Source organism: Oryctolagus cuniculus, chromosome X (genome assembly GCF_964237555.1).
Source record: "Oryctolagus cuniculus chromosome X, mOryCun1.1, whole genome shotgun sequence".
Taxonomy (NCBI): Eukaryota; Metazoa; Chordata; class Mammalia; order Lagomorpha; family Leporidae; genus Oryctolagus; species Oryctolagus cuniculus.
Genome location: NC_091453.1, coordinates 43,067,531 through 43,083,244, shown reverse-complemented (window position 1 = coordinate 43,083,244; position 15,714 = coordinate 43,067,531). Strand labels below are relative to the sequence as shown.

At 38.2% G+C, this 15,714-nt stretch overlaps 1 pseudogene; it reads right to left on the bottom strand.

The window, feature by feature from the left end:
- Positions 1 to 15,120: 15,120 nt before the first annotated feature.
- On the bottom strand, positions 15,121 to 15,221 carry LOC127485081 (U2 spliceosomal RNA; annotated as a pseudogene).
- Between the last annotated feature and the right edge of the window lie 493 nt (positions 15,222 to 15,714).

The following is a 15,714-nucleotide window of genomic DNA, read 5'->3' as shown; positions in this document are numbered from 1 at the left end:
ATATAGGGGACCCAAAGAACTCTACTAAGAGATTATTGGAATTCATGGAAGATTTTGGCAAAGTAGCAGGATATAATATCAATGCACAAAAATCAACAGCCTTTGTATACACAGACAATGCCATGGCTGAGGAAGAACTTCTAAGATCAATAGCTACAAAAACAATCAAATTCCTTGGAATAAACTTAACCAAGGACGTTAAAGATCTCTATGATTAAAATTACAAAACCTTAAAGAAAGAAATAGAAGAGGATACCAAAAAATAGAAAAATCTTCCATGCTCATGGATTGGAAGAATCAATATCATCAAACTGTCCATTCTCCCAAAAGCAATTTATAAATTCAATGCAATACCAATCAAGATACCGAAGACCTTCTTCTCAGATCTGGAAAAAATGGTGCTGAAATTTATATGGAGGCACAAGAGACCTCGAATAGCTAAAGCAATCTTGTACAACAAAAACAAAGCCGGAGTCATCACAATACCAGACTTCAGGACATACTACAGGGCAGTTGTAATCAAAACAGCATGGTACTGGTACAGAAACAGATGGATAGACCAATGGAACAGAATTGAAATACCAGAAATCAACCCAAACATCCACAGCCAACTTATATTTGATCAAGGATCTAAAACCAATTCCTGGAGCAAGGACAGTCTGTTCAATAAATGGTGCTGGGAAAACTGGATTTCCACGTGCAGAAGCATGAACCAAGACCCCTACCTTACACCTTACACAAAAATCCACTCAACATGGATTAAAGACTTGAATCTACGACCTGACACCATCAAGTTACTAGAGAACGTTGGAGAAACCCTTCAAGATATTGGCACAGGCAAAGAATTTCTGGAAAAGACCCGGGAAGCACAGGCAGTCAAAGCCAAAATCAACTATTGGGATTGCATCAAATTGAGAAGTTTCTGTACTGCAAAAGAAACAGTCAGGAGAGTGAAGAGACAACCGACAGAATGGGAAAAAATATTTGAAAACTATGCAACAGATAAAGGGTTAATAACCAGAATCTACAAAGAGATCAAGAAACTCCACAAAAACAAAACCAACAACCCACTTAAGAGATGGGCCAAGGACCTCAATAAACATTTTTCAAAAGAGGAAATCCAAATGGCCAACAGGCACATGAAAAAATGTTGAAGGTCATTAGCAATCAGGGAAATGCAAATCAAAACCACAATGAGGTTTCGCCTCACCCGGGTTAGAATGGCTCACATTCAGAAATCTACCAACAACAGATGCTGGCGAGGATGTGGGAAAAAAGGGACACTAACCCACTGTTGGTGGGAATGCAAACTGGTCAAGTCACTATGGAAGTCAGTCTGGAGATTCCTCAGAAACCTGAATATAACCCTACCGTTCGACCCAGCCATCCCACTCCTTGGAATTTACCCAAAGGAATTTATATTGGCAAACAAAAAAGCGGTCTGCACCCTAATGTTTATTGCAGCTCAATTCACAATAGCTAAGACCTGGAACCAACCTAAATGCCCATCAATGGTAGACTGGATAAAGAAATTATGGGATATGTATTCTTTAGAATACTATACCGCAGTAAGAAACAACGAAATCCAGTCATTTGCAACAAAATGGAGGAATCTGGAACACATCATGCTGAGCGAAATAAGCCAGTCCCAAAGGGACAAATACCATATGTTCTCCCTGATCGGTGACAACTGACTGAACACCAAAACGGAAACCTGTTGAAGTGAAATGGACACTATGGGAAACGGTGACTTGATCAGCATAGCCCTGACTGTTAATGAACAACTTAATACATTATCCCTCTTGGTAGTTTTTTTGTTTGTTCTACTTAATATGACTGGTTTACTTCTGTAATTAATCCACAGTTATTCTTAAGTGTTGAAATTTAACTGAAATGTGATCCCTGTTAAACATAAGAGTGGGAATAAGAAAGGGAAGAGATGTAGAATTTGGGACATGCTCAGGCTGACTTGCCCCAAATGGTAGAGTTAGAAACATACCATGGGACTCCAGTTTAATCCCAACAAGGTGGCATGTCCCAATGCCATCTCACTAGTCCAAGTGATCAATTTCAGTTCGCAATTGATCATAATGAAAGGACTAAGAGTCAAAGGGAGCACATAAACAAGTCTAGTACCTGCTAATACTAACTGATAGAATAAATAAAGGGGAGAGTGATCCAACATGGGAAGTGAGATACTCAGCAGACTCATAGAATGTTGGATGTCCTAAACAGCACTCTGGCCTCAGAATCAGCCCTAAAGGCATTTGGATCTGCCTGAAAAGCCCATGAGAGTATTTCAGGCATGGAAAGCCAAGACACTCTGGAAAAACAAACAAACAAACAAAAACAAAAACAAAAACCCTAAATGAAAGATCTCTGTGAGTGAGATCCCAGTGGAAAGAACAGGTCTTCAAAGAAGGAGGTACCTTTCTCTGAAGGGAGGAGAGAACCTCCACTTTGACTATGACCTTGTCTAAACAAGATAAGAGTCGGAGAACTCAAGGGGCTTCCATAGCCTTGGAAACTCATGACTGGAGCATAGGGAGATTACTGATGCCATAAACAGGAGTGTCAATTGGTAAAGTCAACAACAGGAGTCACTGTGCACTTACTCCTCATGTAGGATCTCTGTCCTTAATGTACTGTACATTGAGACTTAATGCTATAATGAGTACTCAAGCAGTATATTTCGCTTTGTGTTTCTATGGGGGTGCAAACTGTTGAAATCTTCACTTAATGTATACTAAACTGATCTTCTGTAAAAAAAAAAAAAGAAATTATCAACTCCCAACTTGACTCTCACTGGGATTAAACATGACAATAGGTCTGATCTGATTTCATCATCATTTAAAAAATCATCTATTATTTTTTACTTTATGTTTGTGTGGGAGCAATCTGTTGAAATCTTTACTTAATGTATGCTAAACTGATCTTCTGTATATAAAGAGAATCAAAAATGAATCCTCATGTGAATGGAAGGGGAGAGGGTGTGGGAAAGGGGAGGGTTGCGGGTGGGAGAGACAATATGGGGGGGGGAAGCCATTGTAATCCATAAGCCGTACTTTGGAAATTTATATTCATTAAATAAAAGTTAAAAAAAAACAAAAAAATAATAATACAAAATTGGGGAACATAGATCTACATAGGACTAACATTTCTAATTTTCACTGTAATTAAGTTAACATAAATCCAAAGTAGATCCTGATAAATTAAGATTCTGAAACATGATAACTCACAGAGAAAACATTAAGAAACAGTTGAAAATATAGTGAAAAATCATTAAACAAATTTAAGTATTTCATTAGAAAATACTTAATTCAAAACAAAGAAGGGGAAGAAAAATGTAAGGAAAACTGTGAAGCCATTTAAAAAAGGAAACCAACTGGCAGGTATATATTCAAGTTTACAAATATGGAGTTAATTATGGATGTAATAAACAATCAAATCAAAGATCAGAGATAGTTTAAGTGGATTTAAAACATCCAAAATACAACTCTGTCATACACAAGAAACATGCTTAGTACTAAAAACTACAAATATACAAAAATCTTTAAAAAAGGGAAAAGATACATTGTGTAAACACCAAACATACAAAAATGTGGAATCAGTGTAAATACATCAAGAAACAAACTTTAGCACTTAAAAAACTCATTAAATGTAAATAATACATTTTATAATGATAAAATGTCAATTTATCAGGAACATATAATGACTATGAGTATATATGAATCTAATAGTGGGATCTCAAAATACGTTAAAAAAAACCTTCAAACACGAAGGAACAAACTATAGAACATGTAACACTTGCACACTGTTAAGAAGTACAGGACAATGTTGCAATATGTATACACAGCATGCACTAACCATGACAGGAAGCAATCAGGTTCTCCATTTTCTTTTTGTTCTTTTGTTTGGAGTCAATTAGCTCTTCTTCTCCAGTTCATTATGCAGAATTTATTGCATTCTCTCTTTTTATAAAAAAGATTTATTTTATTTATTTGAAAGACTGAGTTACAGAGAGAGGTAGAGACAAAGAGAGAGGTCTAACATCCGCTGGTTCACTCCCCAGATGGCCACAACGGCCGGAGCTGAGCCAATCCAAAGCCAGGATCCAGGAGCCAGGAGCCAAGAGCTTCCTTTGGGTCTCCCACGTGGGTGCAGGAGCCCAAGGACTTGGACCATCGTTCACTGCTATCCCAGGCCATAGCAGAGAGCTGGCTCAGAAGAGGAGCAGCCGGGACTAGAACCGGCAACCATATGGGATGCCGGTGTTTCAGGACAAGGCTTTAACCCGCTGCACCACAGTGCCGGCCCCTACACAATTTCTTTTAAAATTGTGATAAATAAGAAGAAATCTGAATGCATGCTGTGTTTTAATATTATATAAAATTGCCATTTCTTAATGCTTCTTTTTCATTTTTTTTTCAAATTTACAAACAAAATTATGGGCATTTATTGTGTGGAATATGATCTTTTAAAGTTTATATGCATTGTGGAGACAATAACTGCAGCCAGTTAGCTTATGTAGTACTTTATATAAGTATCAGTTTTGTATTGATAACACTTTTATGGAATTAACCTGGCTGTCCATCAACTGATGACTGGATAAAAAATTGTGGTATATATAAACAATGGAATAGTACTCAGCCATAAAAAAGAATGGAATCTTATCTTTTGCAAAGAGTCCATAGTGCTTAATGAAATAAGCCAGTCCCCAAAACACAACTATACAATGTTTTCCCTGATTTGTGGAAATTAATATACAAAGAAAAAATAAAATGTGTCTTAGTGAAACTGACATTCTGAGACTTGATTATTGTTTATAGCCCTTGTCTATACTCTCAAGGATCAGTGGTTTTTCTGCTTGCTACTTGTGGTGGATTAAGCTTGAGATCCTACAATGTAATACTTTATCCATTTTAGTATTTTTTTTTGTTCTAGTACCATTGGTTGAACTCTGTAATTAACACACAATTATTCTTAGGTGTTTAAATTTTAACTGAAAAGTGATCCCTGTTAGGAATTTGGAAAACATTATGCTGAGTGAAATAAGCCAATCCCAAAGGGACAAATACCACTTGTTCTCCTTGATAGGTGACAACTAACTGAGCACCAAAAAGGAAACCTGTTAAAGTGAAATGAACACTAGGAGAAATGGTGACTTGATCAGCCCTCACCCTGACTGTTGATAAGCAACTTGATATGTTATCCCTCTTAGTATTTTTGTTTGTTTGTTCTACTTAATACTTTTGGTTGAATACTGTAATCAACTTCTGAAGTGCTGAAACTTAACTGAAAAGTGATCACTGTTAAATATAAGAGTGTGAATAAGAGAGGGAAGAGATGTGCAATTCGGGACATGCTCAAGCTGACTTACCTCAAATGGTAGAGTTAGAAACATACCAGGGGATTCGAATTCAATCCCATCAAGGTGGCATTACCAATGCTATCTCACTAGTCCCAGTGATCAATTTCTGTTCACAACTGATCATAATGATAGGACTAAGAACCAAAGGGATCACATAAACAAGAATAGTGTCTGCAAATACTAGCTGCTAGAATCAAAAAGGGAGAGAATGATCCAACATGGGAAGTGAGATACACAGCAGACCCATAGAATGGCAGATGTCCTAAACAGCACTCTGGCCTCAGAATCAGCCCTTAAGGCATGCGGATCCGGCTGAAAAGCCCATGAGAGTATTTCAGGCATGGAAAGCCAAGACACTCTGGGGGAAAAAAAACCCTACATGAAAGATCTCCGCGAGTGAGATCCCAGTGGAAAGAACGGGTCATCAAAGAAGGAGGTACCCTTCTCTGAAGGGAGGAGAGAACTTACACTTTGACCATGGCCTTGGCCAAATATGATCAGAGTCAGTGAACTTAGGGGGCTTCCATAGCCTTGGCAGCTCATGACAAGAGCCTAGGGTGATTACTGAGGCCATAAACAAGAGTGTCAATTTGTTAAGTCAACAACAGGAGTCACTGTGCACTTACTCCTCATCTAGGATCTTTGTCCTTAGTGTGCTGTACATTGAGATTTAATGCTATATCTAGTACTCAAACAGTATTTTTCACTTTATGTTTCTGTGTGGGAGCAAACTGTTGAAATCTTTACTTAATGTATGCTAAACTGATCTTCTGTATATACAGAGAATCGAAAATGAATCTTGATGTGAATGGAAGGGGAGAGGGAGTGGGAAAGGGGAGGGTTGCAGGTGGGAGGGACGATATGGGGGAGAAGCCATTGCAATCCATTAGCTGTACTTTGGAAATTTATATTCATTAAATAAAAGCTAAAAAAAAGGAACACACACACACACACAAAGAAAATTGAAAGATGTAGGAGGGAGGGTGGGAATAAGGAAGCAATGGTGGATATTGTGGGAATTTTCATTATGCTATTAAAATTGTATATAGGAAATAGAAAATAGTGATTACAAAAATTAAAGGGAAAAAAGGAACGAAGGAATATATCTTGAGGCAGGGAAGAAGGGAGGAAAATATGGTTATCAGAATTGTATTGGTGAATCTACAGCCAACTTATATTTGATCAAGGACCTAAAACTAATTCCTGGAGCAAGGACAGTCTATTCAATAAATGGTGCTGGGAAAACTGGATTTCCACGTGCAGAAGCATGAAGCAAGACCCCTATCTTACACCTTACACAAAAATCCACTCAACGTGGATTAAAGACCTAAATCTACGTCCTGACACCATTAAGTTATTAGAGAACATTGGAGAAACCCTTCAAGATATTGGCACAGGCAAGGAATTTCTGGAAAAGACCCGGGAGGCACAGACAGTCAAAGCCAAAATCAACTATTGGGATTGCATCAAATTGAGAAGTTTCTGTACTGCAAAAGAGACAGTCAGGAGAGTGAAGAGACAACCGACAGAATGGGAAAAAATATTTGAAAACTATGCAACAGATAAAGGGTTAATAACCAGAATCTACAAAGAGATCAAGAAACTCCACAAAAACAAAACCAACAACCCACTTAAGAGATGGGCCAAGGACTTCAATAGACATTTTTCAAAAGAGGAAATACAAATGGCCAACAGGCACATGAAAAAATGTTCAAGGTCACTAGCAATCGGGGAAATGCAAATCAAAAGCACAATGAGGTTTCACCTCACCCCGGTTAGAATGGCTCACATACAGAAATCTACCAACAACAGATGCTGGCGAGGATGTGGGGAAAAAGGGACACTAACCCACTCTTGGTGGGAATGCAAACTGGTCAAGCCACTATGGAAATCAGTCTGGAGATTCCTCAGAAACCTGAATATAACCCTACCGTTCAACCCAGCCATCCCACTCCTTGGAATTTACCCAAAGGAGTTTAAATTGATAAACAAAAAAGCGGTCTGCACCCTAATGTTTATTGCAGCACAATTCACAATAGCCAAGACCTGGAACCAACCTAAATGCCCATCAATGGTAGACTGGATAAAGAAATTATGGGATATGTATTCTTTAGAATACTATACCGCAGTAAGAAACAACAAAATCCAGTCATTTGCAACAAAATGGAGGAATCTGGAACACATCATGCTGAGTGAAGTAAGCCAGTCCCAAAGGGACAAATACCATATGTTCTCCCTGATCGGTGACAACTGACTGAACACCAAAAAGGAAACCTCCTGAAGTGAAATGGACACTATGAGAAATGGTGACTTGATCAGCATAGCCCTGACTGCTAATGGACAACTTAATACATTATCCCTCATAGTATTTTTTTTGTCTGTTCTACTTAATATGACTGGTTTAATTCTGTAATTATCACACAGTTATTCTTAAGTGTTGAAAATTAACTGAAATGTGATCCCTGTTAAACATAAGAGTGGGAATAAGAGAGGGAAGAGATGTAAAATTCGGGGCATTTTCGGGCTGACTTGCCCCAATTGGTAGAGTTGGAAACATACCAGGGGATTCCAATTCAATCCCATCAAGGTGGCATGTGCCAATGCCATCTCACTATTCCAAGTGATCAATTTCAGTTCACAATTGATCATAATGAAAGGACTAAGAGTCAAAGGGAGCACATAAACAAGTCTAGTATCTGCTAACACTAACCGATAGAATAAATAAAGGGGAGAGTGATCCAACATGGGAAGTGAGATACTCAGCAGACTCATAGAATGGCGGATGTCCTAAACAGCACTCTGGCCTCAGAATCAGCCCTAAAGGCACTCGAATCTGGCTGAAAAGCCCATGAGAGTATTTCAGGCATGGAAAGCCAAGACACTCTGGCAAAAAGATCTCTGTGAGTGAGATCCCAGTGGAAAGAACAGGTCTTCAAAGAGGGAGGTGTCTTTCTCTGAAGGGAGGAGAGAACCTCTACTTTGACTATGACCGTGTCTAAACAAGATAAGAGTCGGAGAACTCAAGGGGCTTCCATAGCCTTGGAAACTCATGACTGGTGCATAGGGAGATTACTGATGCCATAAACAGGAGTGTCAATTTGTAAAGTCAACAACAGGAGTCACTGTGCACTTACTCCTCATGTAGGATCTCTGTCCTTAATGTGCTGTACACTGAGGCTTAATGCTATAACGAGTACTCAAACAATATATTTCACTTTGTGTTTCTATGGGGGTGCAAACGATTGAAATCTTTACTTAATGTACACTAAACTGATCTTCTGTAAAAAAAAAAAAAAGAAATTTTCAATTCCCAACTTGACTCTCACTGGGATTAAACATGACAATAGGTCTGATCTGATTTCATCATCATTTAAAAAAAATCATCTATTATTTTTCACTTTATGTTTCTGTGTGGGAGCAAACTGTTGAAATCCTTACTTAAGGTATACTAAGCTGATCTTCTGTATATTAAGATAATCGAAAATGAATCTTGATGTGAATGGAAGGGGAGAGGGAGTGGGAAAGGGGAGGGTTGTGGGTGGGAGGGACGGTATGGGGGGGGAAGCCATTGTAACCCATGAGTCGTACTTTGGAAATTTATATTCTTTAAATAAAAGATAAAAAAAAAGAAACAAAGATGTTACTGTTCTCTGTAATAAGAGTATCAAATTTTAATCAGAAGAAAATGTCTTGAAAATTTGTCTATGGATATCTAAAAAGCTATTTTAGAGACTAAACTATAAAGAATAAATTTTGATCTATAGTAAAAAAAAGAATTGTATTGGTGAAATACATGAAATTTGTTATTTTTATATTAATGAAAACTTAAAAAATACATAAAACTGTCAAGAATACAGTATGCTTTTAACTATACTAACCATGCTGTAAAATAGATATAATTGTTTTGTCCTGGATCTTATAATCTCAATGATTTTTCTCCACTATGTTGTTACCTGTGTGTCTGTCATATATGGTTTTAATTGTCTCAGAACATTCCTACAACACATAATATATTCAGAGTTTCAGTTTTTAAATATTTATTTATTTATTTACTTGAGAGGGGGAGAGAGAGATAGAGATAGAGAGAGAGAGCGAGAGAGAGAGAGAAAATTTCCATCCACTTGTTCACTTCCCGAAAGGCTGCAACAGCCAGATCTTTGGCTGGTAGAAGCCAAGAGTATGGAATTCCATCCTGGTTTTCTATATGAGTGGCTGGTGCGTAAGTACTGGGCACCAACTTAAGCTGCACTCTCAAGGTGCTTTAGCATGAAGCTGGATTAGAAGTGTCTGGGACTTGAACTAGCACTCTGATATGGGGTGCCAGTGCTGCAAGCAGTATCTTAACCTGATGCAACACAGTGTTGGCCCTCAGTTTATCATACTAGGCCAAGTATTTATCACGAAAAAATTTTTTTTTCAAATGCCTTTTCTGCAATCACTTTAGCAATCATGTAGTTTTGTCCTTAATTTTGTTAAGACGATGTGTCATGTATATTGATTTACATATTTTGAATAGTCATTGCATCATTAGGTGGGTTCCAACTTTTTTTAACATAGCAGTGAATTTAATTTGCTAATGTTTGTTTAACATTTTGGCATATATGTTCATTAGGAAAACTGGTTGTAGTTTTCTTTTTTTCAGGTGTTTGTTATCAGGGTGGTGTTAGCCTTTTTAGATTAGTTTGGTAGTGTTTGCTCTTTAAATTTTTGAAAGAGTTATAGAAATATTAATAATAGTTTTCCTTAAATATTTGTCATAATTCAGCAGTAAAAATATCAGGTCCTACACTTTTCTTTAAGGGGAGATTGTATTACAGATTCAATCTTCTTATTCATTATTTATCTGCTGAATTTACTATTTCTTCGTAATTTAGTCTTGGTAAATTCTGTATATCATAGAATTTGTCTATTTCTCAAGGTTTTCATATTTGTTGAATTATAATTGCTCATAACAGTCTCCCATGATGAGTTATATTTGTTTTTATCAATTTTCATATTTTCTTCTTATTTTACCTGAGTGGTTTTTAATAATTAAAGATTTGTATATTTTATTTTTTTCAGAAAACCCACTGTGTTTTTTTTTTGAAATTTGCTCTTGTTTATTATGGCATTATTTAGAATGTCTTTTAAAATTGTATTTACATTATAAAAATTCCATATAGTTTGTATGTACAGGACCTAGTGATACTTCTGACCTTATCCTCCCTCCTGACCATGTTCCCACCTTTCCTCCTCCTCCATCTCCTATTCCCACTCTTAATTTTTATGAACAAATATTTTCAGCTTACTTTATAGTCATACCATTAACCAAACAGTAAGTATAGAGTTCAACAAAGAGTATGTAGAAAAAAAGCACTGTTCCTCAAAAGTAGATACAAAGGATGTAAAGGATCATTGAATCTCAACATGTCCATTTCATTCCAAAACATTACATTTTAGGGACTCTATTAGGTACCACAGATCAGGGAAAATATATGGTTACTGCCATTTTGGGACTGGCTTATTTCAATAAATGTAATGGTTACAAATTGCATCTATTTTGTTCCAAAAGACAGGATTTTATTCTTTTTTTAACTTTTATTTAACGAATATAAATTTCCAAAGTACAGCTTATGGGTTACAATGGCTTTCCCCCCATAACGTCCCTCCCACCTGCAACCCTCCCCTTTCCCACTCCGTCTCCCCTTCCATTCACATCAAGATTCATTTTCAATTCTCTTTATATACAGAAGATCAGTTTAGCATACATTAAGTAAAGATTTCAACAGTTTGCTCCCACACAGAAACATAAAGTGAAAAATACTGTTTGAGTACTAGTTATAGCATTAAATCTCAATGTACAGCACACTAAGGACAAAGATCCTAGATGAGGAGTAAGTGCACAGTGACTCCTGTTGTTGACTTAACAAATTGACACTCTTGTTTATGGCCTCAGTAATCACCCTAGGCTCTTGTCATGAGCTGCCAAGGCTATGGAAGCCCCCTGAGTTCACTGACTCTGATCATATTTAGCCAAGGCCATGGTCAAAGTGTAAGCTCTCTCCTCCCTTCAGAGAAGGGTACCTCCTTCTTTGATGACCTGTTCTTTCCACTGGGATCTCCCCCACGGAGATCTTTCATTTTTTTTTTCCCCCAGAGTGTCTTGGCTTTCCATGCCTGAAATACTCTCATGGGCTTTTCAGCCGGATCCGCATGCCTTAAGGGCTGATTCTGAGGCCAGAGTGCTGTTTAGGACTGGGCCCTGCACCCCATGTGAGACCAGGATAAGTATCTGGCTCCTGCCTTCGGATCAGCGTGGTGCGCCGGCCGCAGCGCGCCGGCCGTGGTAGCCATTGGAGGGTGAACCAACGGCAAAGGAAGACCTTTCTCTCTGTCTCTCTCTCACTGTCCACTCTGCCTGTCAAAAAAAAAGGTGAGGAGGATTTTATTCTTTTAAGATTTATTTATTTATTTGAAAAGCAGAGTTGCAGAGAGTCAGAGACAGAGAGACAAAGGTCTTCCATCCCTTGGTTCATTCCCCAGATGGCCTCAACGAACAGAGCTGAGCTGATGCAAAGCCAGGAGCCTGTAACTTTTTCCAGGTCTCCCATGTGTATGCAGGGGCCCAAGGACTTGGTTCATCTTCTGCTGCTTTCCCAGGCATATTATCATGGAGCTGGATCAGAAGTGGAGCAGCCGGGACTGAACCAGCACCCATATTGGATGCCAGTACTGCAGGTAATGATTTTACCTGCTATGCCACAACACTGGCCCTCAGGATTTTTTTAACAGTTTAGTAATAATCCATAGGGTATATATGTCATAATTTCTTTATCCAGTCATCAGTTTATGTTTATTCCATATCTTAGCTATTGTGAATTGAGCTGCAGTCAACATGGGATACAAATAAGTCTTTCATACGATGATTTCATCCTGTTTGAGTAAATTTCCAGGAGTGGGATTTCTGGGTCATATGGTAGATCCCTCAGTAGCATGTTGTTCAGTCTCCATATGTTCACATACATTCTTGAGATTCTAGAACTGCTAATTTCCAGCTTAATTCCATTGTGGTCAGAGAAGATGCATATTATGATTTTGATTTTTTTGAATTTGCTGAGACTTGCTTTATGGCCTAGCGTATAGCCTAGTGTATCCTAGAAAAAGTTCTATGTACTGATTAAAAGAATGTGTATTCTGCAACTGTAAGATGAAAGATTATGTAAGATATCAGCTAGGTACATTTGTCCATAGTGTAGATTAACTCTGTTTTTTCTTCATCAATTTTCTGTCTAGTTGATCTGTCCATTGATTAAAATGTGGTAGTGAAGTCCCCCTTTACTACTGTATTGATGTCTATGTCTCCCTTTAGATCCATTTAAATTTCTTTTAAATAGCCAGGCACCCTTGGGGCTGGCGCCATGGCTCACTTCGTTAATCCTCCACCTGTGGCGCTGGCATCACCCATATGGGCATTGGTTCTAGTCCGAGTTGCTCCTCTTCCAGTCCATCTCTCTGCTGTGGCCCAGGAGGACAATGGAGGATGGCCCAAGTGTTTGGGCTACTGAACCTGCAAGGGAGACCAGGAGGAAGCACCTGGCTCCTGGTTTCGGATCGGCACAGCTCTGGCTGTAGCAGCCACTTGGGTGGTGAACCAATGGAAGGAAGACCTTTCTCTCTGTCTCTGTCTCTTACTGTCTATAACTCTACCTGTCAAATAAAAAAAAAAAGCCAGGCACCCTGACATTGCAAGTATATACATTTATAGTAGTCACAGCTTCCTGTTGAACTGATCCCTTAATAATTAAATAATGCCCTTCTTTGCCTCTTTGAACAGTTTTTGTGTTAAATTCTATTTTGTCTGATATTAGGATGGCTACATCTTCCCTTTATTTCTTCTGTTAGCAAGGAATTCCTTTTTCCATCATTTCACTCTGTCTGCATGTATCTTTGTTGGTGAGGTATGTTTTGTAGGCAGCAAATAGATGGTTTTATTTATTTATTTATTTTTTAACTTTGATTTAATGAATATAAATTTCCAAAGTACAGCTTATGGATTACAATGGCTTCCCCCCCATAACGTCCCTCCCACCTGCAACCTTCCCCTTTCCCACTCCCTCTCCCCTTCCATTCACTTCAAGATTCATTTTCAATTCTCTTTATATACAGAAGATCAGTTTAGCATACATTAAGTAAAGATTTCAACAGTTTGCTCCCACACAGAAACATAAAGTGAAAAATACTGTTTGAGTACTAGTTATAGCATTAAATCTCAATGTACAGCACACTAAGGACAAAGATCCTAGATGAGGAGTAAGTGCACAGTGACTCCTGTTGTTGACTTAACAAATGGACACTCTTGTTTATGGCCTCAGTAATCACCCTAGGCTCTTGTCATGAGCTGCAAAGGCTATGGAAGCCCCCTGAGTTCACCGACTCTGATCATATTTAGCCAAGGCCATGGTCAAAGTGTAAGTTTTCTCCTCCCTTCAGAGAAAGGTACCTCCTTCTTTGATGACCCGTTCTTTCCACTGGGATCTCACTCGCGGAGATCTTTCATGTAGGGTTTTTTTTCCCCCAGAGTGTCTTGGCTTTCCATGCCTGAAATACTCTCATGGGCTTTTCAGCCGGATCCGCATGCCTTAAGGGCTGATTCTGAGGCTAGAGTGCTGTTTAGGACATCTGCCATTCTATGGGTCTGCTGTGTATCTCACTTCCCATGTTGGATCATTCTCTCCCTTTTTGATTCTATCAGCTAGTATTTGCAGACACTATTCTTGTTTATGTGATCCCTTTGGTTCTTAGTCCTATCATTATGATCAGTTGTGAACAGAAATTGATCACTGGGACTAGTGAGATAGCATTGGTAATGCCACCTTGATGGGATTGAATTCGAATCCCCTGGTATGTTTCTAACTCTACCATTTGAGGTAAGTCAGCTTGAGCATGTCCCGAATTGCACATCTCTTCCCTCTCTTATTCCCACTCTTATATTTAACAGTGATCACTTTTCAGTTAAGTTTCAGCACTTAAGAAGAAGTGTGTATTGATTACAGTATTCAACCAAAAGTATTAAGTAGAATAATCTATTTATCCAGTCTGTATCTTTTAATTGGAAAGTTGATGCCATTTACATTCAAGGTTACTATTGATAAGTAATGACTTGGCCCTGCCATTTTTCTATAAATATTCCTATTTTTTGCTTTGGATTTCCTTTGTACTTTCACTGGGAGATTTTCTGCCTTCACATTCTTTCATAACGGTGACTATCTTTCTGTGTTTCTGTGTGTAGTATATCCTTAAGCATTTCTTGTAAGGTTGGATGAGTGATGACAAATTCTTTCAATATTTGTTTGTTATGCAATGTCTTTATTTCAGCTTCATTCGTAATGAGAGTTTTGCAGGGTACAATATTCTGGGTTGACAGTTTTTTTCCTCTCTTAGGACTTGCACTATATCTCTGGATTCTCTCCTAGCCTGTAGGGTTTCTTATGAGAAGTCATATGTGAGACAAATTGGAGCTCCTCTGAAAGTAATCTGGTGATTCTCTTGTGCACATTTCAGAATCTTTATGTTTTACTGTTGAAAATTTGGTGAGCATATTTGATGGTGAAGATCATTTCCTGTCATGTTTATAAGGAGTTCTACATGCCTCATGTACTTGGACATCCCTCTCTTTTCTCAAATTAATGAAATTTTCTGTAATTATTTTACTGAATATGCCTTCTAATCCATTGTCTTTCCACACCTTCAGGAACTCCTACGATCCATATGTTGGGTTGTTTGATAGTATCCAATAAATCTCTAAAACTGTTTTTAAACCGATAAGAACAGATACTGCACTTGATCTTAGCCAAAAATGCCTAGAAGTGATCCAAAACTGTTTTTTTTTTATTTAAAAGAGTCAGAGAGAGGGAGAGAGAGAGAGAGAGAGAGAGAGAAAGTTCTTTCATCCATGATTCAGTAGCCAAATGGCTGCAACAGCCAGAGCTGAGCCAATCTAAAGCAAGGAGCCAGGAGAATCTTCCTGGTATCCCATGTGAGGGCAGAACCCAAGGACTTGGGCCATCTTCTGCTGCCTTCCCACGCAAACTAGCAGGGACTGGATCAGAAGTGGAGCAGCCTGGACTCAAACTAGCACCTGTACGGGATTCCAGCTCTGCACTCCAGGGCTTTAACCCAGTGCATCACAGGGTTGGCCCTGGCATTAATTTCTAAACAAACTCTGTTTTTAATCTTTCTAATTTCTTTATTTCTTTTTAGTCTGAAAATTTCCAAAGATTTGTCTTTTAAGTTGGATATTCTTTCTTTTGCCTCACTAAGACTGCTGTTAAGGCTTCATAAGGTATTTTTGACAAATTGAATTC